This window comes from Microcaecilia unicolor, chromosome 3 (genome assembly GCF_901765095.1).
Source record: "Microcaecilia unicolor chromosome 3, aMicUni1.1, whole genome shotgun sequence".
NCBI classification, from domain to species: Eukaryota; Metazoa; Chordata; class Amphibia; order Gymnophiona; family Siphonopidae; genus Microcaecilia; species Microcaecilia unicolor.
The window spans coordinates 440,092,069-440,119,780 of NC_044033.1; positions in this window are offsets into that span (position 1 = coordinate 440,092,069).

Consider the following 27,712-nt stretch of genomic DNA (forward strand, 5'->3'; position numbering starts at 1 on the left):
GTCCTGGCTGCGGGGTCATCTAGAAGCAAAGAGATCTTAGATTCCCTACAGGAAGAATTTTCCAGTAGTGGGTAACGGAACCGACGCGGAATGGAGCTGTTCTGGACCTGTAAGATATGTAAGTGACAAGAGTAAGTGTCATAATAGTTTGTGAAGCTCAAAGCTGAGGGAGAAAAATATGTGGAAGATGATAAGGATAAAGCTGAACTGCTTAACGATTATTTTAGCTCTGTGTTCACGAATGAAGGACCGGGGGTAGGGCTGCAGAAAACAAAGGCTAAAGGGGATGGATGTATGGTAGTCTTGTTTATGGAGGACTGTGTTCGTGAGGAGCTTGCCAAACTAAAAGTAGACAGAGCGATGGGGCCTGATGGGATTCACCCGAGGGTGCTTAAGGAACTTGGAGAAGTTCTGTCAGCTCCATGCTTCCTTAGAAACTGGAGTGGTCCTGGTGGACTGGAGAAGGGTGGATGTGGTTCCTCTGCACAAGAGTGGAAGTAAGGAGGAGGTTGGGAATTACAGACCTGTCAGTCTGACCTTGGTGGTGAGTAAGCTATATATATATATATATATCTTTTTTTAGTTACATTTGTACCCTGCACTTTCCCACTCATGGCAAGCTCAATGCGGCTTACATGGGCAATGGAGGGTTAAGTGACTTGCCCAGAGTCACAAGGAGCTGCCTGTGCCTGAAGTGGGAATTGAACTCAGTTCCTCAGTTCCCCAGGACCAAAGTCCACCACCCTAACCACTAGGCCACTCCTCCACTGCGTGTAAATTTTGGAATGCCCATGAAATGCCCATTTTCCCACCTATAACCATACCCCCTTTTTGCCTCCACACATTAAAATTTAGGTGCAGTGCACTACAGAATACGTTTAGGAAGTTGTGCGCATAATTTCTAATTATTGCCAATTAGTGCTCATTATTGCTTGTTAAGTGTTGTTAACAATGCTGATTGGCTTGCTAAACCAGGTAAGTTATGCGTGGATTTTGGTGCCGATCTCTAGGTGCACTGTATAGAGTCCGGAGGTTAGCGCCTAAGCCAAAATCGGCTAATTTCTGGGCAGTCTGGGGGTAGAGTCGGCATTTATGTGGTTAAGTGCTGATATTCAGCATCTAACCGTATAAGGTAACTGCATAAATAGGACCATACATGCAGTTCACCTTATGCAACTAAATGCACAAGTGTTAGCTGGTCACGTATGCCTGCATATTCAGTGTTGGTGCCTGGATATGGCCCTGTATGGAATATCTGAGAATAATGCCAGCAGTGGCCAAGAAAGGTTGACCACCGCCAGCTGAATATTTACCCCTTTTGTATATAAACAACAAAGGAGCCCTTTTACAAAGGCATGCTAGTGTTTTTAGGGCATGCTAAAAATAAGAGTGCGCTAAATGCTAGAGATGCCCATATATTCCTATGGGCGTCTCTAGAACTTAGCTTATTTATTTATTTATCAGGATTCATTTACCGCCTTTTTGAAAGAATTCACTCAAGGCGGTGTACAGTAAGAACAAATAGACAATTACTGCAGTAAAAATATTCAAATAACAATACAAAATATGGCATAGTATATACTACTTACAATATCAACTCAATACAACATTTCAATAGACAGTGTAGGGTATAAGCAAAGATAGAACATTTAGGAGATCTTTTAGTAAGGTGCACTGAAAAATAGGTTGCGGTTGTGTAGGCGTGGGTTTTGGGCGTGTGCCGATCCATTTTTCAGTGCACCTGTAAAAAAGGTATTTTAAAAATATTTTGTCAAAAATGGACGTGCGGTAACATTTGCTCTTGAGCTTGACCGTAATAACATATTTAAATTGTATTTCCGCCATATAAATAACAATTTCCTAGGATCAAAGATTCAAGTGTTTCCTGACCTAGCCAGGGATACGCAGAAAAGAAGAAAGGAATTTCTGCAGTTGAAACCAAGAATGCTTAGATGGTTCTTTTTAAGTATCCCTGTAGGTGTGTGATATCATTTAATTCTTCAAATTATATATTCCTCGATCCTGGGAAACTACTTGAATTTATTTCTAGTAAAGAATAGAATTGAAAACCCTGCGTGTAATACTATGCATCGGCTGCACTCATAGTGGAAGCCTTCTGCTTCTTTTTTTTTCTTTTTTCCTTCCTTTTTGGATAAGTACTTTCTTTGTTCTTGGATCATTTTGTGGACTTAATATTGAAATAGTTTTCTTCAGTGATATTGTAAAATATTATAATACCTCAGAATTTCTATATGTTTATGCTTAATCATGAATGTAAAATGAAAATGCATAAATAAACAATTTTAAAAAATGGATGTGTGGCAAAATCAAAATTACCGCGCGTCCATTTTGGGTCTGTGACCTTACCGCCAGCCATTGACCTAGCAGTAAAGTCTCATGCTGTAATTCTACACACGTCAAATGCTACTTGGCGCGCGTCTGATATGTGCATCCAAAAATAAAAAATATTTTTCGTCCATGCTTATCGGACGCACACCAAAAATAAAATTACCGCAAGAACCACATGGTAACTGGGTGGTAACTCCATTTTGGCGCTCAGGCATGTGTAGACGCTTATGCGGCTTAGTAAAATGACCCCATAGATAGGTAAGAGAGTAAGAGGAGTTAGAATATAAGATGGCTAATTTAAGAAAGGTGCACATGAGGTCAGAGAGATGAATGATTAACTGTTATCTCAGCTAGGGTAGAAGTGGATAAACATGTCCTGCTGCAGTATGTGCAGCCTGGGTCACTCCTTGTATGTGTGTGTGTGAGACTAACAAGTTAGTTACTTCTTCCATTAAAAGCCTGGTTGAACAGTCAAGCTCTCACCTGCTTCCTGAAGTAAAGTGTCTTGTATTAAGCGGAGTCTTTCAGAGAGTGCATTCCAGAGTGTGGGGGCTACTCCAGAGAAGGCTCGCTTGTGGGTATCACATCCTGTAATGTGTTTTGGAGAGGGTGTGGTTAGGGATACCCCTTGGGAGGACCTTAGTGTCCTTGGAGGTGTGAGGAGGTTAATCCTGCTCTTCAAGTACTCAGGGCCATTTCCTTTAAGGGCCTTAAGACATAACCCCCTGTTTACTAAAGCTTAGCTCTAGTTATCTGCAGCAGGGCCCATTTTATTCCTATGGGCCCTGCTGCAGATAGCTCGAGCTAAGCTTTAGTAAACAACCCCCACAGAGTTTTAAATTTACCCCTGTATTGTACTGGAAGCCAATTAAGTTTTTGCAAAAATGGTGTGATGTGGCTATTTCGCTTGCAACCTTCTATCAGTCTTGCTGCTGCATTCTGAATCAATTGGAGCTGGTGCGCTGAAAACGCTAGTGCGACTTTGTAAAAGATCCTGAAAGTGATTTACAGTAAAATACACCCACAATCATCATAGTTTATTCAATGCTCCTTATCTGGGTAGCAGCACTTTCTGCTCAGATAAGTAGTGCTAACTAGGGCTATCCATATCGGGTTATTCAGTGCCAATCTCCGGCTATTGGCCGGTGCTGAATATCTACATAAACATTTAAATGCTAATGTGCGAACTTGGTTAACGTGCATTAAAAACGTTAACGCGCCTATAACACGGATTAGTAAACAGGACCCTCAGGGTGAAATGTGGCCATGTTGGGTTTTTACTATAGTGGAATATTGTCTTAATTTTTTTCTGTGAAGTAAAATATTATTTCTTATATAAATATATAAGCATTTGTTATTTTCTTTATTTCTGCTCTTTAAATGGAAATAACTCATATCCCTTATGAAAACTGGACCCCGTGGCACAGGTCTTGCCTCATAGGGTGAGAGTCTATAGGTGTATTGCCTAGAACCTTTTTTGTATAGTAGTGTCATGACTTAGCATGAGACTGTTGGGCTTAGAAAAGCCACATTCTCTTTTGATACTGAGCCCCAAACAGAGGTTAGGGGATTGGAGGGCTACAAGACCACCCGGGGAATAAACTTCCCTTAAGGGAACTCTCTCTTGGGGTTGAAGGGGAAGTTTAGTAGATTAATATGCTATCGGGTTCAAGACCCCATGATGGAAACTTTTCTTGCATAAGCCAATGACCACGTCAATGCTTTACCACTGCTGCATGAAGGGGGAGGGGGAAGGCATTTTTGTGAAAAATTGTCAGGTGTTATCATGTGTGGAATGCATTAATTTCTCAGACATGGCAATGGTTAAAGATTCAAATGATCCAGTAGCTCATTTGCATCCTTAGTAAAATTTCACACACATGAGCAACTAACCTGTGAAATTTTTTATGGACTACTAGTACGTCAGCCTCTAAGACTGAAAGTCCTTAGGTGTAAGAAAACACCTCCTGTACCTTAATTTAAATTACTTTCAGCTTGGATTTGGAAAGAGATAATTAATCTAAAATCCAAATGCAAATCCAGTATAGATGCTGCCCAGGGACTCAAATCAAAAGTGAGCTGAGCTGATCAAAAATCTCTTATCCTCCGTATTTACAAAGCCGTGCTAGCGACTGATGGTGTGCTAATGCCGACACAGCCCATTCACAGCATTGCCGCATGGTAGCTGCTAGCTCAGCTTTGTAATCAGAGGGGATATTTGTTCTGATCTGTGATCTATATATTCAAGAGTGATATCACTCATGTGGTAACACATCCTAGCAGCCACCTGGGTTACTAGTGTCTTAACTGCTCATGGTCAAACAGATGAAATAATGGATAAGCCCAAGGTGTAACTTTCACCAGATATTTTCCTGTTGTAAGGCAATACCCAGAAGCTGAACAGGGTGAAATGGCTCTCCATGCCAGGAAATGAAGAACACAACAAGATAAGTGCAGTCTAGCATCTTTAAAAAATAATTCAATACCATGGGGTCTTACCATTCATTCATATGTCAGACTCAGATTCAAACTGCAGGGGCTCAGAAGCATGTACCTTTTTACAAAAGTAAACAAAAAAATAGAAACACAGCATTCATAGACTATCATTACTTAAGCATCATCAGCAATGTGTGTGTGTGTGTGTGTGTATATATATATATATATATATATATATATATATATATATATATATATATGAATTTTGCATCGCCACACTATCCACATATTTACAAAAACACATAGGAAATTTACTAATTCATCAGCTGCTTGCATAACTTGCTTTGATTATTGGCTTGATATTTCTCTCTCTCTCCATATTTATTTATTCACTGCTACTTATACGCTGGTGGTTCTAAGAGATCAGGCATTTGGTCACCGAAACACAGTCTGTCTCGGGTCTCATTAATAAAGAATTTTTCATTTTCCTGCTCCTGTAGGTCAATTTGGGCACTTTTGCATGCTTGGTTGGTTGGTGTACTTTGGACCCTCTCTCTTGTTCTCTTGTGTATGAAATTTAAGAGATCAGTGCCTCACTATTTGTCTCCATTTCCAGTTAGGATGGCAGGGATATTATTATCCAAATTCTCTTTCATTAAATGTTATTACTTAATTTGCCTTCAAGATGTTACATCCCAAGGTTCCTTAAAATATCACAAATTTCCAGCTCAAGCTGAAGTCTAATAACAGTAGGGAATAGGTAGCTTTCATCGTGACCTTTGCCAGGTTCAAGTATACTGGATAAAGCCTTCATAATTACCTATTATTTTTTATATGATTGCTTAGTGACTGCTCTGGAGATTTCATGAGCTTTCTGTTTTAGAGGTAATGCAATGATGCATAACATTTCTAAGCCTTTGGGTAGAACTTGTCCTCAAAAGATGTATTATTACTATCTAGGGTTCACAGAACCATTTTTTTTAATTATTCATGACATTTAGTTTCTTTATCCTTTTCAGGTCCAACCATTACTTTTTTACTCAGCACAAAAATGAATTACTTCTATCTTCCTTCTACAATTGCACCGATGAAAGCTTCATTGACACGCTATCAAAGCACAAATATACCAATTACAGCCTTGAAATTTTGTAAATTTGTCATTTGAGACTGGAGAGTTATAGTTGTCTTATCTTTATATTAGTACTGTAATCTTGTTAACCTATAGTAGAATGATGGCACAGTACTATTGTACATGCTAGTTACTTTAAAGTTAGCTACAGTTATTAGGGTAAAAATATATTGGGGAGAATAAGGTGTGTTACCAAAATGCTTAACATTATGAAATGCAGCATTTTATCTAAGGGGTCCTTTTACTAAGCTGTGGTAAAAGGGGGCCTGCACTAGCGTCAGTGTGTGTTTTTGATACATGCTGAGGCCCCCTTTTACCGCAGCGGGTAAAAGGCCGTCTTTTTTTCTTGTCAAGAAATGGCCGTGCGGTAAGTGAACCATAAAAACATGGTGCAAATGCCCTGCCTAAAGTTATGTGCAGAACCCCTTTATTCTATAATTGGATGTGCAACTGGAATCCACAGCCACGTCCCGCCCCGAAAACGCCCGTGACCCTCTTATTTCCATGTCCCCTTTTTCAGGATGTGCATAAAATGTACATGTTAATTGATTTCAATTAGTACCAATAATTACTTGTTAAAAAACAATTATTGGCACTAATTGGCTTGTTATTCAATTAACTTGCACACACAAATTAGGCAAGAGCCTAAATTGTGCACACAATTTTTGGCGATTTTTATAGAATTAGGGAGATGGCACTCAAAATTGTGTGTGTAAATTTTGGTGTGTGCCCGATTTGCTGAACAATTAATTGAGTAACAAACCAATCAGCACCAAAAATTGGACACTAACAATTGTTGGTTTTTATTGGCAACAATTTGGATTTTTCGCACGCATCCTGCTAAGCGCTGTTCTATGAAGATGTGTCTATAAATCCTTTAGCATGCAACAGAAAAGGCAATATGGCTATGGGAGGAGCACGGGCGGGTCAAGGGTGTTCACTAAAGATGAACGCACTATTACAGAATTCGGGGATCCACACGTAATTTATGCAAGAGGACTTACACCAGGTTTCAGTTGGTATAAATTCCTATGCTCAAAGTTGGGCACAGATCCCAGAACTACGTGCTATTTTACAAATGGCATCCAACTCAAAGCGCCGTTTATAGAATAGCATTCAGCGCTCATATTTTTCTGTGCCCAAAATTGGACGCCATTTACAGAATCTAGCTCTTACTGTTCATTAATTTCATTGCAGGTCATCCAGATGCATTTTGGGGCCCTTTTACTAAGCTGCGGTAAAAGGGGGCCTGCATTAGCGTCAGTGTATGTTTTTGACATGCGCTGAGGCCCCTTTTCCTGCAGCGGGTAAAAGACTCTCTTTTTGAGGAAATGAAATGGCCATGCGGTAAGTGAAATACTGCGTGGTAATTTCAGGGAGGGGGGAGCCCTTACCACCACCCATTGGGATAGTGGTAAGGGCTCCTGTGCTAACCTGGTGTTAACTGGACAGTGCATGGTGCTGCCCGATTACAACCAGTTAAGTTCCAGCACTAGGAGTGAGAACTTCCACCAGGCTCCTACGGTAGTCTGGCAGTGGTTCCAGACTAGTGTGCGGTAAGAACACATTTGGCTTACTGCTGCTTAATAAAAGGGCCCCTTAATGCTGCCTTTTAAGTTGATGTTAACTGTTCTAATTATCTGCCATGATACCAGTTAACATGCATTATCTGCAAGGTCCAGTCTCTGCCCCTTTTTCATCCCAATCCATACTATCCCCCAAATTCCATAAATGGTGAATAATGCGAATTTGGCTCCTATAGTCATTGTAACAGGGGCGTATCTGCGTGGGGCCTCAAGGACCTGGGCCTCCGCAGATTTTGCCCTGGACCCCCCTACCACCGTCAACCTTCCCCCGCTGCCGTTGCTTACTTTTGCTGGCGGGGGACCCCAACCCCCGCCAGCCGAGGTCTGCTTCCACCTGCCGCTGCCTTAAAAACTACTTCTTCAGCCGGTGGGGGACCCCAAACGCCCGCCAGCCGCCCCGAGGTGTTTAAAGTTCATCTTCGGCCTCCGTGGCCGTGCTGCTGTTGATAGGAGCTGTGGAATCCACTTCGGAGTCTGACCTCGGCTGGGGCCCCCCGCCAGCAAAGGTAAGCAATGGCAGCGGGGGAGGGTTGGCGGCAGGAGGGGGGTGGAGAGAGTCATTGGTGGCGGTGGGGGCTCTGACAATGGCGGGGGGGGGGCTAAAATGTGCCCCCTCCCTCTGGCTCTGGCCCCCCTACCGCCGGAGTCCAGATACGCCCCTGCATTGACCACCACAGCATTTGGGTAAGGTCTACAGCTTTAAACCATAGCAGGACTGTGGTCCTGTGCTTCAATCGGGAGTTTATTGTTTGACCTCTCAAGTAGACGCTTGTGTGCGTCAAAACACGGCCCCTGTTGGGTCCTTCTTTTAAGCATAACAATAAAGACTGTTGGATTTATATCCCCTGTGGTGATTTGTCTTTGGTCAGCCTCTACTTTTGCCTGCTGCATAATGATTGGAACACAAATTGGTGTACAGTTACAGAGTAGGGCTAGTTACACATTTATTTATTTGGATTTTTCTCACACCTTTTTCAGTAGTAGCTCAAGGTGAGTTGCATTCAGGTATAGTGGGTATTTCTCTGTCCCTGGAGGGCTCACAATCTAATTTTGTACCTGAGAAAATGGAGGGTTAAGTGAGGAAATGGAGGGTTAAGTGACTTGCCCAAGATCACAAGGGAGCAGCAGTGGGATTTGAACCAGCCACCTCTGGCTGTCAAGACTGGTGCTCTAACCACTAGGCTACTCCTCCACAAGTAAGTTCACTGCCTTAGCACTAAACTGACAATTAATTGGCTATAAGTAGGCTAACGTTTCTGAAGTAGGCTTTGAAAACTGTAAGGCTGTTTATAGCTATTTTGCATGCTGTTTTACATTTTTTAATTTGTCAATTTGTATTTCTTATCTTTTCGTTACTTTTATGCCTTTAATTTTTTTAGGGCTACAATTTGATTAAAATTTGTAATCGTGATGAATTGTGCAAATAGCAGTATGTTATTTAGGAGTCCTTTTACTAAATGTGCGGTAAAATGGGGCCTGCCTTGGCAATCTGCTGGATATGAGCAGAGAAGGAGAGAGAAGAGTCAAAGATGACCCCAAGGTTTCGAGCTGAGGAGACAGGGAGAATGAGAGAGCCATCAACAGAAATAGAAAAACGGGGGGAGCGGGGAGGTGGGTTTGGGGGGGAAAATGAGAAGCTCGGTTTTGGTCATATTTAATTTCAGGTGGCGTTGAGACATCCAGACAGCAATGTCAGACAAGCACGCTGAAACTTTGGTTTGGATGCAAGGTGAGATATCAGGGGTAGAAAGGTAGATTTGGGAGTCATCAGCATAGAGATGGTAGGAAAAGCCATGGGATGAGATTAATGAACCAAGGGAAGAAGTGTAGATAGAAAAGAGGAGGGGACCAAGAACAGAACCCTGAGGTACGCCGACAGGCAGAGGGATAGAAGTAGAAGAGGATCCACCAGAGTGAACACTAAAGGTGCGGAGGGAGAGGTAGGAAGAGAACCAGGAAAGGACAGAGCCCTGGAATCCAAGTGAGGACAGGGTATCGAGAAGTATGCTGTGATCGACAGTGTCAAAAGCAGCAGAAAGAAGAATGAGGATGGAATATTGACCTCTGGATTTAGCCAGTAATAGGTCATTGGAGACTTTAGTAAGCGCAGTTTCGGTTGAGTGGAGAGGGCGAAAACCAGATTGTAGTGGGTCAAGAATAGCATGTGAGGAGAGAAAAATCAAGGCAGCAGTGGTGAACAGCACGCTCAAGTAATTTGGAGAGAAAAGGAAGGAGGGAGATGGGTCGGTAATTAGAGGGACAAGTAGGGTCGAGTGAAGGCTTCTTAAGGAGAGGTGTGACCACAGCATGTTTAAAGGCAGCAGAGACAGTCGCAGTGGAAAGTGAGAGGTTGAGAATGTGACAGATAAAAGGAATAAGAGCAGGAGAGATGGCATTAAGAAGGTGGGTGGGAATGGGATCAGAGGAACAGGTGGTACATTTTGAGGAAGAGAGGAGAAGTGTAGTTTCCTGAATAGTAACTTCAGGAAAGGAGGAAAGGGAATGAGGGGAAGGAGAGAGAGGGGAACGGACTAGTGGAGGGAGAGGTGGTGAGGTAGAGAAAGCAAAGTTTATCTTTTGAACCTTGTTGTGAAAGAATTCAGCAAGGGTCTGAGGAGATAATGAAGGGGGAGTTGGGGGAGGGGGCACCTTGAGGAGAGAGTTCAATGTGGTGAAGAGAAGTCGAGGATTAGAGCCAAGAGAGTTGGTCAGTTGGATATAATAATCCTGTTTGGCACGTAAAAGAGCAGATTGGAAGGAGGTCAGCATGAACTTAAAGTGTAAGAAATCAGCAAGGGCCCGAGATTTCCGCCAGAGGTATTCGGCGGAGCGGGTACAGGAACGCAGGTAGCGGATATTAGAAGTCAGCCAAGGTTGGGGTTTTGTACGCCTTACAGGGCGGGTCATCTAAGGTGCAAGAGTGTCTAAGGCAGAGGATAGAGTATTGTTGTAAGAAGAAACAGCCTCGTTGACAGACGTGGATGGTGCCACAGTAGAGAGGCGGTTTGAAACATGGGAGGATAGAGATGAAGGGTCAATATCGTGAAGATTCCTAGATAAATTAGATAAGATAGGACGGGACTGGGAGGGAGGAGATTTAAGTGTGAAAGTTATAAGATGGTGATCAGAGGAGGGAAGATCAGAGGCAAGGAAACTAGAGGGTGAACAGTTGGAGGAGAAGATGAGATCAAGACAGTGACCATTTTGATGAGTGGGGGAGGTGGAGCACAGTTGGAGATTAAAGGAGGACGTTAAAGCGAGTAACTTGGAAATATAAGAGTTGGAAGGATATTAGCACATGCCAAGTGTCAAACTGCTACATTAAGCACTACTGTAGACATGTACTAACAGCATTTTCTAATTCCTATATTAGCTGCTTAACACACTTTATTAAAAGACCTTCTTGGTCTCCTCGCTGCAAAGTATTACGGATATGTATTGTTTGAAAAAGGAAACAATCTATGCTTTAAAAGAAAGCAATTAGGGAGCTCACAGCTTAGCTGAGCATAGCCATACAGTTTTTTCTGATGGGCTGGGGAGGGGGAATAGAAGCAGGGGAGATTAAGGTGGAAAGGAAGGATTGGCAGGGAGGTGACATTGTGTGTGTGTGTGGGGGGGGGGGGGGATTGGTGGGTTATGGTTGCTGGGTAGTTGTGTGGAAAGTTAGGAGTTTCAGCAGATCGTATTATTGTTTGGGAGGGAGGGAGGTGAGGAATGGGCGCAGGTTGGGAGTTGAAGTGGTTACCTGTCCTGCCCTCCCTGTTGAGTACATCCAGGGTTTCTGTGGTGGTGTGCTTGGGGGATGGTTTGGGTGTGTTGGTCGCAGCTGTGGGATGGTGGAAGTATGGGGGATTGTGATACTGTTGGGAAGGCCTTTTGAGTGTGGGAATTGGTTTAAGTATGAATATGCTTCCTCGTGTGTGGCACTGTCCCGAGTATTTGCAGGTCCTGCATCACCAGGGACTTGTGGGCGGTGAGGATAAGTGTGCTGTAAAGTGATTGATGAAACTAATTTGGCACCGACTGGCTTCAGGTGTGGGGGTAAAAAGGCCTCTCTATTGAAACGGGTATTGTAAGTATTGTGTTATTCCATGAACAATGTTACTGTTATTGTTAATCAGTATTTGTTAATAAAGCTGCTGCCCCTTATTGTGCCAGAGAGTGGTTTAGTTTCTTGTATGTGTGTATGGAGAGGACAGCATGGTGCGAATGTTGATGTTATATTCAGAGTGGTGTTTTAGTTGTCAACTTGTTTTCTTAAATCTGAGTTTAGCAACTATCAGTTGAATTCCATTGCTTCAGCCCAAAATAGTAACTTCATACAGTACTGTATATAATGACAGGCATATAATTTACAGGACTGCTAAGAACATTGAAAATAGGTTAATGGATTTGTTACTTCATAAGGGGTCAATACCAGGACACCTGGATCACTAGTGTCACAAATGAGAATTCGCTTGTACTTTGCATTATGTTAAACTCTCTAAAAAGAGAAGGGATTAAAAAGAAAAGTACCATTCTTAAATGAAATGTGATAAAGCCTTTTAAGTTTAGAAAAATAATTTGTGTCTTTTTATATGCATTGCTTTTTGACACACCATTTAACTGAGCCTTTTCACACAGAACAAGCAATGCAGCTGCAGATCCGTCTGACTGAATTTCAGTAAGGTCAATAAGAACCGCTCTTTTGCCTGAGACCAATCTTATCAGCCAAGCTAAGAATAACTAGCTAGGGGCACAGCAAAATTCTATAGCCTTTGAGCTGGGACTAGAAAAAAAATAATACCATTCATCTGTGTATGACTGATCTTTTTTTCAAAGAGTCTTGCTTAACAGTCCCATTCTTCAAACTAAGGTAATGCATATCAGCATCAAAATATCAAATGTCTTCTCTCACAAGTTGATGCCTGATCCATCCCTATTAAAATACTTGAAAGGAGAAGCATAGCAGTAGTTCCCCACTCCAGTCCTGGAGAGACACCTAAGCAGTTTGATTTTCAGGATAACCATAGTGAAAATGTATGTGATACAGTAGATTGGCATATATTGGTGAATCATTGTATGTCTGCAAATCTGTCTCGTACATATTCACTGTGGCTATCCTGAAAACTTGACTAGGTAGTTACCAGGATGAGTTGTGGAAAAAAAAATAAAATGGATAATACTAAGACCAGATTTAATGAAAAGCACAAACAGATGTAGTCATTAAAAATTCAGAGGAACAATAAGAGATTTTCTATCAATTTTATCTCCCCTAGCTTGTATATATATACTCAGCAAGGTTCCTTTAGGAGAGAAAACAATATGATGTGGAATGAACTAATACGATCTCTCCTCTGTAATGTACTTGTGGTTCCCTCTGAGGTTTGGCATCAAATATGGTTCAGATGAAATTGATGAAGCCTTCTGTAGTCTCAGCACAATATTTGCATGATCACATAAAAACATCTGTCTTTCTCCATGCTAACAGTGGCTCATTATTTTTAGCCATGGAGAAAAACATATGTAATGAATATTTTAACTGCACAATCAGGCATTTTTCCCCCAGTCTGAAACCATTAGTCTTCTTTATGTCTTCAACAGCTAGGTAGGATCTGGTATATTTAGTTAGAATTGCTAAAATTATCTTCTGTTCTCTGATTCAGTTCAGCTCGGTGTTCTACAACATCGCTTCATTCTTTTTTGTTGAGAGTTAAAGGCTATGCAACACAATACAGGACAGGAGCTAATGTGTTACTCTATGACAATACTAACTTTTAAACTATTAATGTCTGTGAGCAATAATTGTTATATCTCTTTTGTAAAGATTTATATTGGGCCAAATATTCAAAAGGATTTATACATTTAGCAGTGGCCACAACATATATTAGTTCCCAATCCATGGATTATTCAACAGCACTGTATAGATCAATGTTTCCCAAGTCTGGTCCTGGAGTACCCCTTGCCAGTCAGGTTTTCAGGATATCCATAATGAATATGCATGAAAGAGATTTGCATATAATGGAGACAGTGCATGCATATCAAGTTCATGTATATTTATTGTGGATATCCTGAAAACCTGATTGGCTAGAGGTGCTCCAGGACTGGACTTGGGAAACACTGGTATAGATAATGCTGCTGGAAATCCCCCTAATTGACCTGGCACTATCCCCTGGATTCTATATATCATGCTGAAAGTTGTGCGCTGAATTTTGGTGCATGCCCACGATGTGCGTGCAATTGAATTGATTAACAAGCCCATTACTAGCAATACTTGGGCACAAACAACCAATTATTGTGGTTAATTGGCTTTGCTTGGCAGTTGCACACACATCTTGCTATACGCTGCTCTATAGATATCCGTTCACAATTTCTATAGCATGTATCTGAAAAGGGAGCATTACCAGGGATATGTCAGAGGCATTCCCAAAAGTTGCACATGGAATTATAGAATGAGGTCAATCCACACCTTTTACTAAGCTGCGGTAGAAAGGGCCCTGTGCAGACGTTTTTTGCTGCACACTGAGGCCCTTGTTACCGCAGCGGGTAAAAAGGCTGTAAAAAAGAAACAGCCATGCAAATAGGACTGCTCTTACCACATGGCCCAGTGGCGTAGTCAGAAGGCAATATTTGGGTGGGCCAACAGGTTGGATGGGTGGGCACTAGAGAAACACCTGCCACCTGATATGCCCTGCCCACACCCCTACTCCTTGCGCACACCTACCCCACTCCCAATAACTTCAATGGGATTAGTAGTGCTGGCCTTAGTGAGAGCTAGGAGAAATATAAGAGGGTGCACTCTTCATCCTCCACTGAGTCACGGTCCTCCAGCACACATATGCTTCCCCCAAATATGCCCTAAATATTACAGTGGGGGCCTAAAATATCAATACATCTATCAAGAAAACTGAACAAGCCAAAGTACTATAGAATACTACATAGAAAATTGATGCTAACAGAATACTTTGGTCACACACACAGAACACAAATGCCAAATACAGAATAAGTGACCACAAACCATAAACAAATTAAATCAAAATCCCAAGAGGCCAGACCTTTCATGTAGCACATGCATGCATTTTCTCCTATACTGTGCAAAATATATGATAGCACATGCAAGAGACAGTGTTAGGAGAGAGATACAACTAGAGCAACTGCATTTGGTCCTTAGCCAGAGAGAGCCCATGCCAGCTGGAAGCTGAAGAAGGTGCAGCCTGTTAGTAAACTTTTGTGTCCCCTCCCAAATTTCTGCCTTGGGCCCCAGCCATATCTAGTAGGATGTACATTTCAAATCTGACATATTCTAGTCACAAAATAGAAAAATACAATTATTTTTTCTACCCTTTATTGTCTGTTCATTCTATTTTTCAAGTCATGTTGGTTTCAGGCTCTGGTTTCTACATCCTTCTGTCTTCTCTTAACTCACTCACCAAGGTCTCATGTCCATTTGATATTTCTACTCTCTCTCCACTATCCATCTTCTTCCATCTCTGTACCTCTATCTTCCTCCATGTTTAGTATCTTCCTTTCTCTGTGTCCCTATATTTCTCTGTCAAGCTTCTCCCCTCTCTTCATCCCCAGTGCCAATATATCTGTACCCTCTCTGACCGTACCCCATCCAGCTTCTCTCTCTCTCATTCCCTCCCCTTTCCAGCATCTGGTTTGGCTGTTTGATTCCCTGCCTGCCCATCCACCCTGCCTTCCCTTCCTCCTTCACACTGTAGGTTTAATATTTGTTCCCTTTTCCTTCATCTCCTTGGTCTGGTATCTCTGTTTCCTTTCCCACCCTCCTTGTGCTGTACCAGCAGTTCTCTCCCTTCCCTCCAGTTCTCCTCCCCTCTTCATCCCACATCCAGCAGCTCTCTTTCTCTTCAGTCCCCTCACCCTCTCACATCCAGCAGCTCTCTCCCTTCCATCCTGATCCCCTCCTCCTCTTCCTCCTAGGTCCAGCAGCTCTCTCCCTTCCATTCAGATCCCCTCCTCCTCCTCCAGCAGCTCTCTCCCTTCCATCCAGTCTCCTCCTCCTCTTTCTCCCAGTCCAGCAGCTATCTTCCTTCCCTCCAGCACCTGTTCCTCTGAAGTCCAGCAGCTCTCTCCCTTCCACCAGATCCTTCTTCCTCTTCCTCCTTTGTCTAGCAGTTGTCTCCCTTCTCTCCAGACAATTCCTCCTCTCCCTCCCATGTCCAGCAGCTCTCTCCCTTCCATCCCACCTCAAGCAACTCTCTCCCTTCCATTTAGATCCCCTCCTCCTCTTCCTTCCACATCCAGCAGCTCTCTCCCTCCCCTCCAATCCCCATCCTCCCACAAGTCATGCAGCACTATCCCTTCCCTCCAGCCCCCATCCTCCCCCCACAAGTCCAGCACTTCTGCCATCCTCCAATCCATCCTGCCCCAATCCAACACCCTCGCTGCCTTTTCTCCCGTGGCTCCGAGTCCAGTTGTCTGGGAGCATTGCCTGCCTCAAATTCTTCTCCTCCCCGCTGCTGCCTCAGTCCCTGCAGCATTCTTTTTTTGGCCCATCCCAGGCAGCGCTGCGATTAACACAGGCAGCTCCACTTTCCTTTGCCGCTTCTATCTGGCCCTCTCTGATGCACTTCCTGTTTACGTAGGGCCAGATGGACGTAGCAGGGAGGAGCAGAGCTGCCTGTGTGAATCTCAGTGCTGCCGGCGACGGGCCAAAAAAAGAATGCTGCAGGGACCAAGGCAGCGGCGGGGAGGAGCAGAATTTGAGGCAGGCAACGCTCCGGGATGGCCGGACCCAGAGCCGCGGGAGAAAAGGCAGCATGGGATGTTGGGTTGGGGCTAGTTAGGGCAGGCCTCAAGCAAATGTGGCTGGGCCTGGGCCCATCCAGGCCCATCCGTGGCTACGCCCCTGAAATGACCATGGGGGGGGGGGGGGAGGGAGCACTTACTGACACCCACTGAGATGAAAGCAGTAAGATTGCTTTTACCACATGGTCATGTTTGTGGTGGGAGGGGGGGGGGGGCAGAGCTCTTACTGCAACCCACTGAGGTGGCGGTAAGTGCTTCCTCACTAACCCAGTGGTAACCGGGCAGCACCAATTTCTGCTGGGTAACCCCGTGTGGAAATATTTTTCAAATATTTTTGCTAGCACCAGAAATGCAATGTACTGGGGGTGGAACTACCACCGGCGCCCATATTGGGCCAGTAGTAGTCCTGGGTTGGAGCACTGTAGGCCTGTGTTGGGCTTACCTTTGCTTAATAAAAGGGGCCCTTTTACTAAGCTGCATAAGCACCTATGCACGCCCAACGCGTGCCAAAATGGAGTTACTGCCAGACTACTGCATGGCTCTTGTGGTAATTTCATTTTTGATGCGCGTCTGATACACATGTCTGAAAAATATTTGCTATTTTTGGGCGCAAGTAAAGAACACATGCTAAGTGGCATTTGATGTGCATAGGTCATTACCGCCTGGATTCTTTACCGCTAGGTCAATGGCTGGCAGTAAGGTCTCAGACCCAAAATGGATGCGCAGCCATTTTGATTTTGCCGCACGTCCATTTTTGACAAGAAAAAAGGGACTTTTTTACAGTCTCGCTAAAAAATGGATTGGCATGCACCCAAAACCTGCGCCTACACTACCGCAAGCCATTTTCAGCCTTTGTAAAAGGACCCCTATGTTAGATGTCGACATTTACACCTGCTTTTATCAGGTATAAGTTCCAATGCCTAAGCACAATTCTATAAAGTGCATGTGCCCTTTATAGAATCAAGCTTAGCATCAGTGTTTTTGGGTGCAGATTTTGAGTGTCATTTACTGAATTCCCTTCAATCAGTAAAGTGCTGGGCAGGGCCGTGCCGATGCGGTAAGCGGGGTAAGCGCCGCAGGGGGGCGCTATCCTCTGGGGGGCTCTGCCGCTGCGTGCTTACCCTGCCCTCCCGCTCCCATGTAGGAACTGCCCGCCCTCTTCTCCCCCCCAAGATCCCGTTCCTTTTTTTTTCTTTTAAATTTACCTTCCTCCGGCAGCGCAGCGTCAGTGAAGGAGGCGGCGCTCCCAGTCCCGACGTCTCTAGCCTTCCCTTGTTCGCTGCTCACTGCCCCGCCTTCTTCTGATGTCAAGGATGACATCAGAAGAAGGCAGGCCAGTGAGCAGCAAACAAGGGAAGGGTAGAGACGTCGGGACTGGGAGCGCCGCCTCCTTCACTGACGCTGCGCTGCCGGAGGAAGGTAAATTTAAAGGAAAAAAAAAGGAACGGGATCTTGGGGGGGAGAAGAGGGCCGGCAGTTCCTACATGGGAGCGGGAGGGCAGGGGAGAGAGGGGAATCGCTGCCTTGGAGCCAGGCAGGTGCAGGGGGGGGCGCCAACTGGTAGTCTGCAGGGGGGCGCCAGAGACTCTTGGCACGGCCCTGGTGCTGGGGTGAAGTTAGGGCAGAATGAGGGCATTTTGCCTAATGATGCAGATTGCAGTGATATCCAGCTTCTATCCATATAGCTATGTGGTTTAATTTAGCTCAGGACAAAAGTTTCTCTAAAATAAACCCCTGAACCATACGAGCAGCAGTGGCATAGCTACGTGGGGCCAGGGGGGGCCTGGATCCCTGTAGATTTGGCCCTAGACTCCCCTGCCGATGATCCTCTCGACCCCCCTCCTGCCGCCAACCCGCAGTCGCCTGCCTTTGCTGGCGGGGGACCCCAACCTCCGCCAGTCGAGGTCCTCTTCTTCTCGCAAAAGGCAGTGGCGATCCTAGCCAGCATGACACCCGGGGCGGATCGGCGATGTGCCCCCCCTGGGTGCAGCACGGTCCCCCTTGGTGAAATGACACCCCCCCGGGTGCACGCCGCTGGGGGGGGGGGGGGTGCCGCGGCGCGCGCCTGTCAGCTGAGTTCGCTGACTTCGCTAACTTTGCTGCAGCTCCCTCTGCCCCAGCCGGAACAGGAAGTAACCTGTTCCAGGGCAGAGGGAGCTGCAGTGAAGATAGCGAAGTCAGTGAACTCAGCTGACAGGCACGCGCTGCGGCACCCCCCCAGCGGCGTGCACCCAGGGCGGACCACCCCCACCGCCCCCCCTTGGTATGCCACTGGCAAAAGGCTTCCTTCTGTTTCTGACGTCCTGCACGTTATACGTGCAGGACGTCAGAAACAGAAGGAAGCCTTTTGCGAGAAGAAGAAGAGGACCTCGGCTGGCGGGGGTTGGGGTCCCCCACCAGCAAAGGTAGGAGACAGCGGGTTGGCAGCGGGAGGGGGGTCAAGAGGGTCGTCGGCGGGGGGGGGGAGCAAAGTTGGTGGCGGCGGGGTCGGCAATGGCGGGGGGGGGGGTGTCGGCGGTGCTGGGGGGGCTAAAATGTGCCCCCTCACCTCGGGCTCTGGACCCCCTCCCGCCGAAGTCTGGCTACGCCCCTGACTAGCAATGGCTGAATATCACTGCTACCATAGAGTTACCTGCAGTCAATGATATACATTCAGCATCACTAACTATACGTATACCAACACTGAATATATAAGCTATTTTTAACACTATGGTTAGCATTTTAAAAACTTGTTGACTACTTAGGTCACTTGTGCCAATTGAGTCAATTGTGTTTATAGGAACTGATTGTCTTATTTGTTCAGCTAGCTCATTTTCTGAGATGTCTGTAATGAGTCTTTTTTTAAATCAGACTTTCTCAGGGCTAGAAATCAGCCCAGAACCACAGAAATACTTTGATATTGGATTTCTGTGCCTAATAGCTCTAGAAACATGAGAGCAGAATGTTTGTCCGCCAGGTTAATTGGTCTGAACACATTTGCTAAAGCCTAATCAGCCCTAGGCATGTTTAAAGATAAGTATAAAGACAACTTCTGCTGACCCTGTCCAGGAATGTGGACTTTCTATCCACAATTCATTGCGTCAAGAGTGTCAAGTGATAATGGATATCCATCAAAGTGCTGAATAATACTCTACAGTAACTAGAATTCAACTGCAGGCTACCTCCAAAGTTTACATTATACTATAGTAGACAATCCTGCTTATAATCGAAAGAGAAAAACGCCCATATTGCGACCCAAATCGGGAGATGGGCATCTTTCTCCCGTGGGCGCCCAAATCGGTATAATCGAACGACGATTTTGGGCGTTTCCAACTGCAATCCGTCGCGGAAATGGGTAAAGTTGACGGGGGCATGTCGGAGGCGTGGTGAAGGTGGAACTGGGGCGTGGTTATCGGCCGAGAAGAGATGGGTGTCCTTAGCTGATAATTGAAAAAAAAAAAAGGCGTTTTTACCGCGATTTTGGGTCACTTTTTTTGGACCCTTTTTTTCACGAACAGGTCCCAAAAAAGTGCCCCAACTGACCAGATGACCACTGGAGGGAATTGGGGATGACCTCCCCGGACTGCCCCAGTGGTCACTAACCCCCTCCCACCAAAAAAAAAAACATTTTAAAAACTTTTTTTCCAGCCTCTATGCCAGCCTCAAATGCCGTACCCACCTCCATGACAGCAGAATGTGTTCTATCCTGTGACAGCCTTTCTCTGGTTCTGATGTGGCTCTCGGGTGAGTGTGACACCCTTTCTGTTATGCGCACTGCAGAGTCACATCAGCAATGCATTGTGGTGGGTGTAGGGTATTGGACTCCGTGATTCCACTAGCTTGTGGCAAAAGCTCACGATGTTGGTAGTTGGTAGGCTCTACTCCCATGGTGCTTTTCCCCGTTTACTGGGTCAGAGTGTGCCCTGTTTTGTTTCCGGTAGTCCATGAGGTAATGGCCATTTTTGTAAGCCAGTTTTAGATCCCTTTCACGTGTTAGCCACGTTACAGAACTTAGTTCTTAACTTGAATGTGGCTGAAAGAGGGCATTGTACACCATTCTGCCAGCTCTGACCTACTGCTAATCTTAGTACTAGGGAGACTCGTTGCCAGTGGGGCACAACCTCTGATCTGCAGTTAACTGTGAGTAAGCGTGCTTATTCCAATAAAGGACGTTTTCGGAGAGATTAGTCTTCAGGTGTCAACTGGTGTGTCAATGTTATATAGCAGCAACAAGTCCTAGAGGCCTGCGTGTATGCAGGTCCATGGAACACTTTTAGTGGGTACCGCAGTGCACTTCAGCCAGGTGGACCCAGGCCCATCCCCCCCCCACCTGTAACACTTGTGCTGGTAAATGGGAGGCCTCCAAAACCCACTGTACCCACATATAGGTGCCCCCTTAACCCCTAAGAGCTATGGTAGTGTTGTACATTTGTGGGTACTGGGTTTTGGGGGAGGGGGTTGGGTGCTCAGCACCCGAGATAAGGGAGCTATGCATGTGGGAGCATTGTCTGAAGTCCACCGCACTGACCTCTAGGGTGCCCAGTTGGTGTCCTGGCATGTCAGGGGGGCGAGTGTACTACGAATCGTGGCCCCTCCCATGACCAAATGGCTTGGATTAGGACGTTTTTGAGCTGGGCGTTTTTAGTTTCCATTATCGCTAAAAAAAACAAATGCCCAGCTGAAAAACGTCCATTTTTTCGAAAATACGGTCTGTCCCGCCTCTTCACGTACCCGTTTTCGGACATAGACGCCCATGGAAATAGGCGTTCATGTTCGATTATGCCCCTCAATATGCATTATATAATGCCATAACAGACCTCTGTAAGCCACATTGAGCCTGCAAATAGGTGGGAAAATGTGGGATAAAAATGCAATAAATAATAATATTGTGTACCTAAATTTAGAGTTCAGAAAGTCCAAAAAAAGAATGACAAACCATTAGAGCTGTGGATTATCTACCAATAGGAAATTTATGTATCAAATGTATTGAATTAGTCCAATAAATAGGTTTCATCTTCAATTTCTTGTTTTGTTTTTGTTTGTTAATGTTTATTTCTATATTTTGAAATCCAGAAACCACCATACTCAGAAGCACTGGCTCAAGATGATCCATGTTTTAATGCAAAAACGGTTGTTCAATAAAGTTGCAAGTGATTAACATTGTGCTCATTGAGAAGAACACATTAATTGGGGCTCATTATTCAAAAGCGAGCAAACACACCACATAAATAAAAATGCTCAAGCGAGCACCTGCAACTTGGCCATTCTTTTAGTGTTTCTTTTGCTTGATTTGAAAATAGAGACTTTAGGGTCTGAATAGATGAAAGCTTTAATAAATCAAGATTTTCCACCGCAATTCCACTTTCCCATGGATATTAAGTATGGGAGGATAACTTGGGTTTTAGCCTAGTCTTAGATTAGGTAGCTGAGCTGGTAGTGTAGCTGTAGAAATAAGTTATTTTTCATGTTGATCTGAGATAATATATATGAGCATTGGACGCTTGGGCCTTTAAACACACAGCCAGACAGCAGATCAGAGGCAAATATATTTTTTCATATAGTTAAAGGGCTTTTGCAACTCACTGTTAAACCAATCTAAAGGGGGTCTAGACTCCTGCGAGCCAAAAAAGGAATTCATAGTTATGAGTACAGTACAAACTTAACTACCTTCCTAGTGGGATACCAGCAGCAAACATCTCCTTAGGTCCTTGCACTCCTGGGGTCAGTCTTGGAAGCTCCTTCTCTTCCCTCTGGGCCTCTCTGTCTTTCCCTCATTGTGGGCTTTTATTTTCTTAAGCTGAACCGCACACTTCTTCCTGAGTTTCCTATGTCTAGGCCTCTTAAGGTGGCCCTGAGAGGGAATATGCTTCAAGGGGACTGGTATCGTCCTGTACACTGCACCACAAGGCAACAAAGCAGAAAGGGGGCACAGTTATAGTCCAGTACAATAAATACATAGAGAACCATGTAGAGTCAAACTTGGAAGTTAAATTCCACTCCCACCTCTAGACTTTCAGAGAGAGAGGAGGGATAATTTTTGGTGGTTTTGTTTAGTGATTACTATGTCTTTTCTCATCATGTTTCACATTATTGTTTTGTATTATAAATATCACATGCTATAATGTATAATACAGTGGTGGAAATAAGTATTTGATCCCTTGCTGATTTTGTAAGTTTGCCCACTGACAAAGACATGAGCAGCCCATAATTGAAGGGTAGGTTATTGGTAACAGTGAGAGATAGCACATCACAAATTAAATCCGGAAAATCACATTGTGGAAAGTATATGAATTTATTTGCATTCTGCAGAGGGAAATAAGTATTTGATCCCCCACCAACCAGTAAGAGATCTGGCCCCTACAGACCAGGTAGATGCTCCAAATCAACTCGTTACCTGCATGACAGACAACTGTCGGCAATGGTCACCTGTATGAAAGACACCTGTCCACAGACTCAGTGAATCAGTCAGACTCTAACCTCTACAAAATGGCCAAGAGCAAGGAGCTGTCTAAGGATGTCAGGGACAAGATCATACACCTGCACAAGGCTGGAATGGGCTACAAAACCATCAGTAAGACGCTGGGCGAGAAGGAGACAACTGTTGGTGCCATAGTAAGAAAATGGAAGAAGTACAAAATGACTGTCAATCGACAAAGATCTGGGGCTCCACGCAAAATCTCACCTCGTGGGGTATCCTTGATCATGAGGAAGGTTAGAAATCAGCCTACAACTACAAGGGGGGAACTTGTCAATGATCTCAAGGCAGCTGGGACCACTGTCACCACGAAAACCATTGGTAACACATTACGACATAACGGATTGCAATCCTGCAGTGCCCGCAAGGTCCCCCTGCTCCGGAAGGCACATGTGACGGCCCGTCTGAAGTTTGCCAGTGAACACCTGGATAGGCCGAGAGTGATGGGAGAAGGTGCTGTGGTCAGATGAGACAAAATTTGGCATGACTCAACTCGCCGTGTTTGGAGGAAGAGAATGCTGCCTATGACCAAAGAACACCGTCCCCACTGTCAAGCATGGAGGTGGAAATGTTATGTTTTGGGGGTGTTTCCTCTGCTAAGGGCACAGGACTACTTCACCGCATCAATGGGAGAATGGATGGGCCATGTACCGTACAATTCTGAGTGACACCTCCTTCCCTCCGCCAGGGCCTTAAAAATGGGTCGTGGCTGGGTCTTCCAGCACGACAATGACCCAAAACATACAGCCAAGGCAACAAAGGAGTGGCTCAGGAAGAAGCACATTAGGGTCATGGAGTGGCCTAGCCAGTCACCAGACCTTAATCCCATTGAAAACTTATGGAGGGAGCTGAAGCTGCGAGTTGCCAAGCGACAGCCCAGAACTCTTAATGATTTAGAGATGATCTGCAAAGAGGAGTGGACCAAAATTCCTCCTGACATGTGTGCAAACCTCATCATCAACTACAGAAGACGTCTGACCGCTGTGCTTGCCAACAAGGGTTTTGCCACCAAGTATTAGGTCTTGTTTGCCAGAGGGATTAAATACGTATTTCCCTATGCAGAATGCAAATAAATTCATATACTTTCCACAATGTGATTTTCCGGATTTAATTTGTGATGTGCTATCTCTCACTGTTACTAATAACCTACCCTTCAATTATGGGCTGCTCATGTCTTTGTCAGTGGGCAAACTTACAAAATCAGCAAGGGATCAAATACTTATTTCCACCACTGTATATAATATATAACTAGCCATTAAGCCCGTTAAAACGGGCGAGATTTGTGTTTTGCAAAATGTAATAATTCTCACCTCCATCCATCCATGTGCAGCAAACCTCCTCTCTCCCCTGCCCTCTCCCCCCATGTCCAGCAGCCATCCTGTATCCCCTGGCCTCCCCTCCCCCATCCAGCAACCATCCTCTCTGCCCTGCCCTCTCCCCTGCCCTCCCCCCATGTCCAGCAGCCCTCCTCTCTCCCTTGGCCTCACCCCATCCACAGATCCTCCTCCCCATATCCAGCAACCCTCTTCTTTCCTTGGCCTCACCCCTCCCTGTCCACCAACCCTCCTCTCTGCCCTGCTCTCACCCCATGTCCAGCAACCATGCCCTCTCCCCCCTGCCCTCCCCCCATGTCCAGCTACCCTCCTCGCCACCGCTTTCTCCCCCCCCCCCCCGTGCCGGGCCCCCTGCACTGACCTGACAGCGCCTCTCACCTCCATGTGAAAGCGCTGCAGGCAGCAGCAGATCGTTCTGCTGCTGCCTGCAGCACTTCCACACGGAGGTGAGAGGCGCTGTCAGGTCAGTGCAGGGGGCCCGATATGGAGGGGGGCGGGAGCAACGGCGGGGAAGGGGGGAGGTTGGAAGTTGGTGCGCGCGATGTTCATTTCCAAGCGGCAGCGTCCGACAGTCCGACTCCGTTTCCCTCTCTGTTCCGCCCTCTGACGTCATCTTGCCATTTATATGTTTGATAGCCCTATATATAACCTCAAATTCACTAATCAAGCACATATCTCATACTAAAAATAAATATGTGAATCTTGTGAAATATTGTGAAATGTGCTCAATTTCAATCACCTCTCATTGCACTATGAGATTAGATGTTAGGATCTATCACATGCACATTCAAGTTCCCAATCAATGCACCTTCATGTACACCAGCATACATTCTCAACATGAAGCTCATATATCAGTATATCAACGTGGTACTTATCTGAATAATCTTGTGCATGTTGGATGTGGAAGAGGTGCTGTGAGGTGACTTCCAGAGAGGGAGAGTCTTTATTGGTAAGAATTTGCTGGGACTTGGGGATAGATAGAATTAAATAGGTAACCTCAGGACTTTATTTTTAGTTATTCTGGCTCACTTAGCAAAAGGAATTTAAGGAATAGCTTTTCTTAGCATATAAAATCTCTGTTACGTTCCATAGGCTACCATTTAAGAGAGTCTTTTGCTAAGACGCACTGGTGTTTTTAGCGGCACACTAAAAATAGGCATGTTTCTAAACGCTAAAGACGCCCATAGGAATACATTGTCATCTCTAGCGTTTAGCGCATGCTATTTTTAGCGCGCGTTAAAAACGCCAGCTTGCCTTAGTAAAAGACCCCTAAGGGAGCTATTTTATGGTTACTATAGTATTAGTATAAAGCACAGCTAATAGGCACAGGAAGCCTCAGTTTAGACTTTAATTTCCACCCACCCCTGACCTGATGTCTGATTTATAGGCCCTTGAACCAATTAGGAGGCTACAAATCCATCTCAGCCAATATTTAGCTCTTTCAAATACAGTCTACTTAGACTCATGAAGGGGACCCTACTGATAATATTAAAATAGTAATAATAATAAAGTCTAAATATTAGCATAGGCAGGTCTTTCTTTGCGTTAACTATTCTCCTAGGATTGTGATGCAATGTTAAATATTTTTGAAGTATATTGTTTTATGCTGTTTTGTTTTATCGATTTTATGTATGTTTTTTAATTATCCCGCTTGGATTAAAGTGGATATAAATGCATAAAATAAATAAATAAATAATACATCAGAAACCACTGCTGCCTGGCTCAACACATAAGTGCCTTTGTCTGATGAAATTTACCATTCCTGCAGCGTTGAGCCACATAGGACATCAGTGAACCAGAACACTGTTGAAACAACAGCTGATTAGTATTGATTCAAAGTTTCTAAAACCTTGTGCTAAAGAAATCTCCCTGGGGAGGGGGTAGGAGGGAGGGGGCTATTTCAGGGCTCAGGAAGAGGACTGGGAGGCTTTAGAGTTAAACGTTATGAGGGTTCTAGCTGATATTCAGCTGGGGTCATATAACTGTCTTATGTGGGCTTTGGCCTGGATAGGCTCCAGAGGCCACCACCACCAACTTTAGCTCCCAATATTTAGTACTGGTGCCCAGACATGACCCAGCACTAAATATTTTGGGCAAACTTAGCTGGCAACAGTAAGCATTAAAAAACCTAGCTGAATATTGTGTACAAGGTTGTATAGTGATCGTATGAGTTATAAGTGGAGGGTTGCAAGGGATGAAGATTGCGTATTGTCTAGTACGATTATAGTCATACTGTGTTGCTGGGTGAAGAGGTTTACATGGGGTCGTTGGGGTAGGCCGTTTTGAAGAGGATGGTTTTTAGTGATTTCCTGAAGTTCAGGTGGTCGTGTATTGTTTTCACAGCTTTTGGGAGGCCATTCCATAGTTTTGTGCTTATGTAGGAGAAGCCGGATGCGTAAGTTGTTTTGTATTTCAGTCCTTTGCAATTTGGGTAGTGAAGGTTTAGGTAGGATCTTGACGATTTGACTTTGTTTCTTATTGGCAAGTCTATCAGGTCTGTCATGTATCCTGGGACTACGCCATATATGATTTTGTGGACTAAGGTGCAGATGTTGAAGGTGATCCATTCTTTGATTGGGAGCCAGTGCAACTTTTCTCGAAGTGGTTTGGCACTTTCGAAGCGTGTTCCGTTGAATATCATCCTGGCTGCTATATTTTGGGCGGTCTGGAGTTTTTTTATGAGTTGTTCTTTGCATCCTGCGTAGATTCCGTTGCAATAATCTGCATGGCTTAGGACCATTGATTGTATTAGATAACGAAAGGTTGCTCTTGGGAAGAAAGATTTTAATCATTTGAGCTTCCACATTGATTAGAACATTTTCTTTGTTACTGAATTTACTTGGGTCTCGAGAGTAAGGTTGTGATCAAGTGTGACGCCGAGTATTTTCAAACTGTCTGAGGTAGGGAGGGTATGTCCTGTAGTATTTATGGTTGTAGGTTTGTACTTGTTATGTTCAGAGGAGAGGATGAGACAATGTGTTTTTTTCAGTATTTGGTTTCAGTTGGAATGAGTTAGCCCAGGAGTCCATGATGTTCAGGCCATCGTTGATTTTATTGGCTATTTCTATCATCATGACTGAAGAGGATATAGATTGTAACATCATCTGCATAAATGAATGGGTTAAGGTCGTGATTGGATAAGGACTGTGCTAGTGGAATCATCATCATGTTGAAGAGTATTGGTGATAGTGGTGATCCCTGGGGTACACCGCAATCTGCTTTCCAAGGTGGTAATATATTTGACTTTGATTTTACTTGATAAGTTCTGGTGGTTAGAAAACCTTTGATCCAGTTAATTACATTTCCTTACAATTACATTTAGGCACTGAAATATCAACTAAGGGTATTCTATAATCAGTGCCTAAATCTAGGTACTGATTATAGAATACACTTAGTTGGCACTGATTTCAGCACCGATTTTTTAGGGCCGCATATATAGAATCTCCCCTTAGCGGATAACTGGTTATATCACACAATATAACCAGCTATCCGCCAACATTCAGTGTGTCACCGGCTACGTTTGGTGGCTAAATTCAGCTGCCAAAATAGCAGACCTATCTCTGGCCAGTTTCAACTTAACCGGCCTGTGCTGAATATTGGCTTGGCTGGTTAAGTTGAAACTGGCCAAAAAACACACCAAAATATTCAAAGCCGGTCACCAGAAACAGGCTGG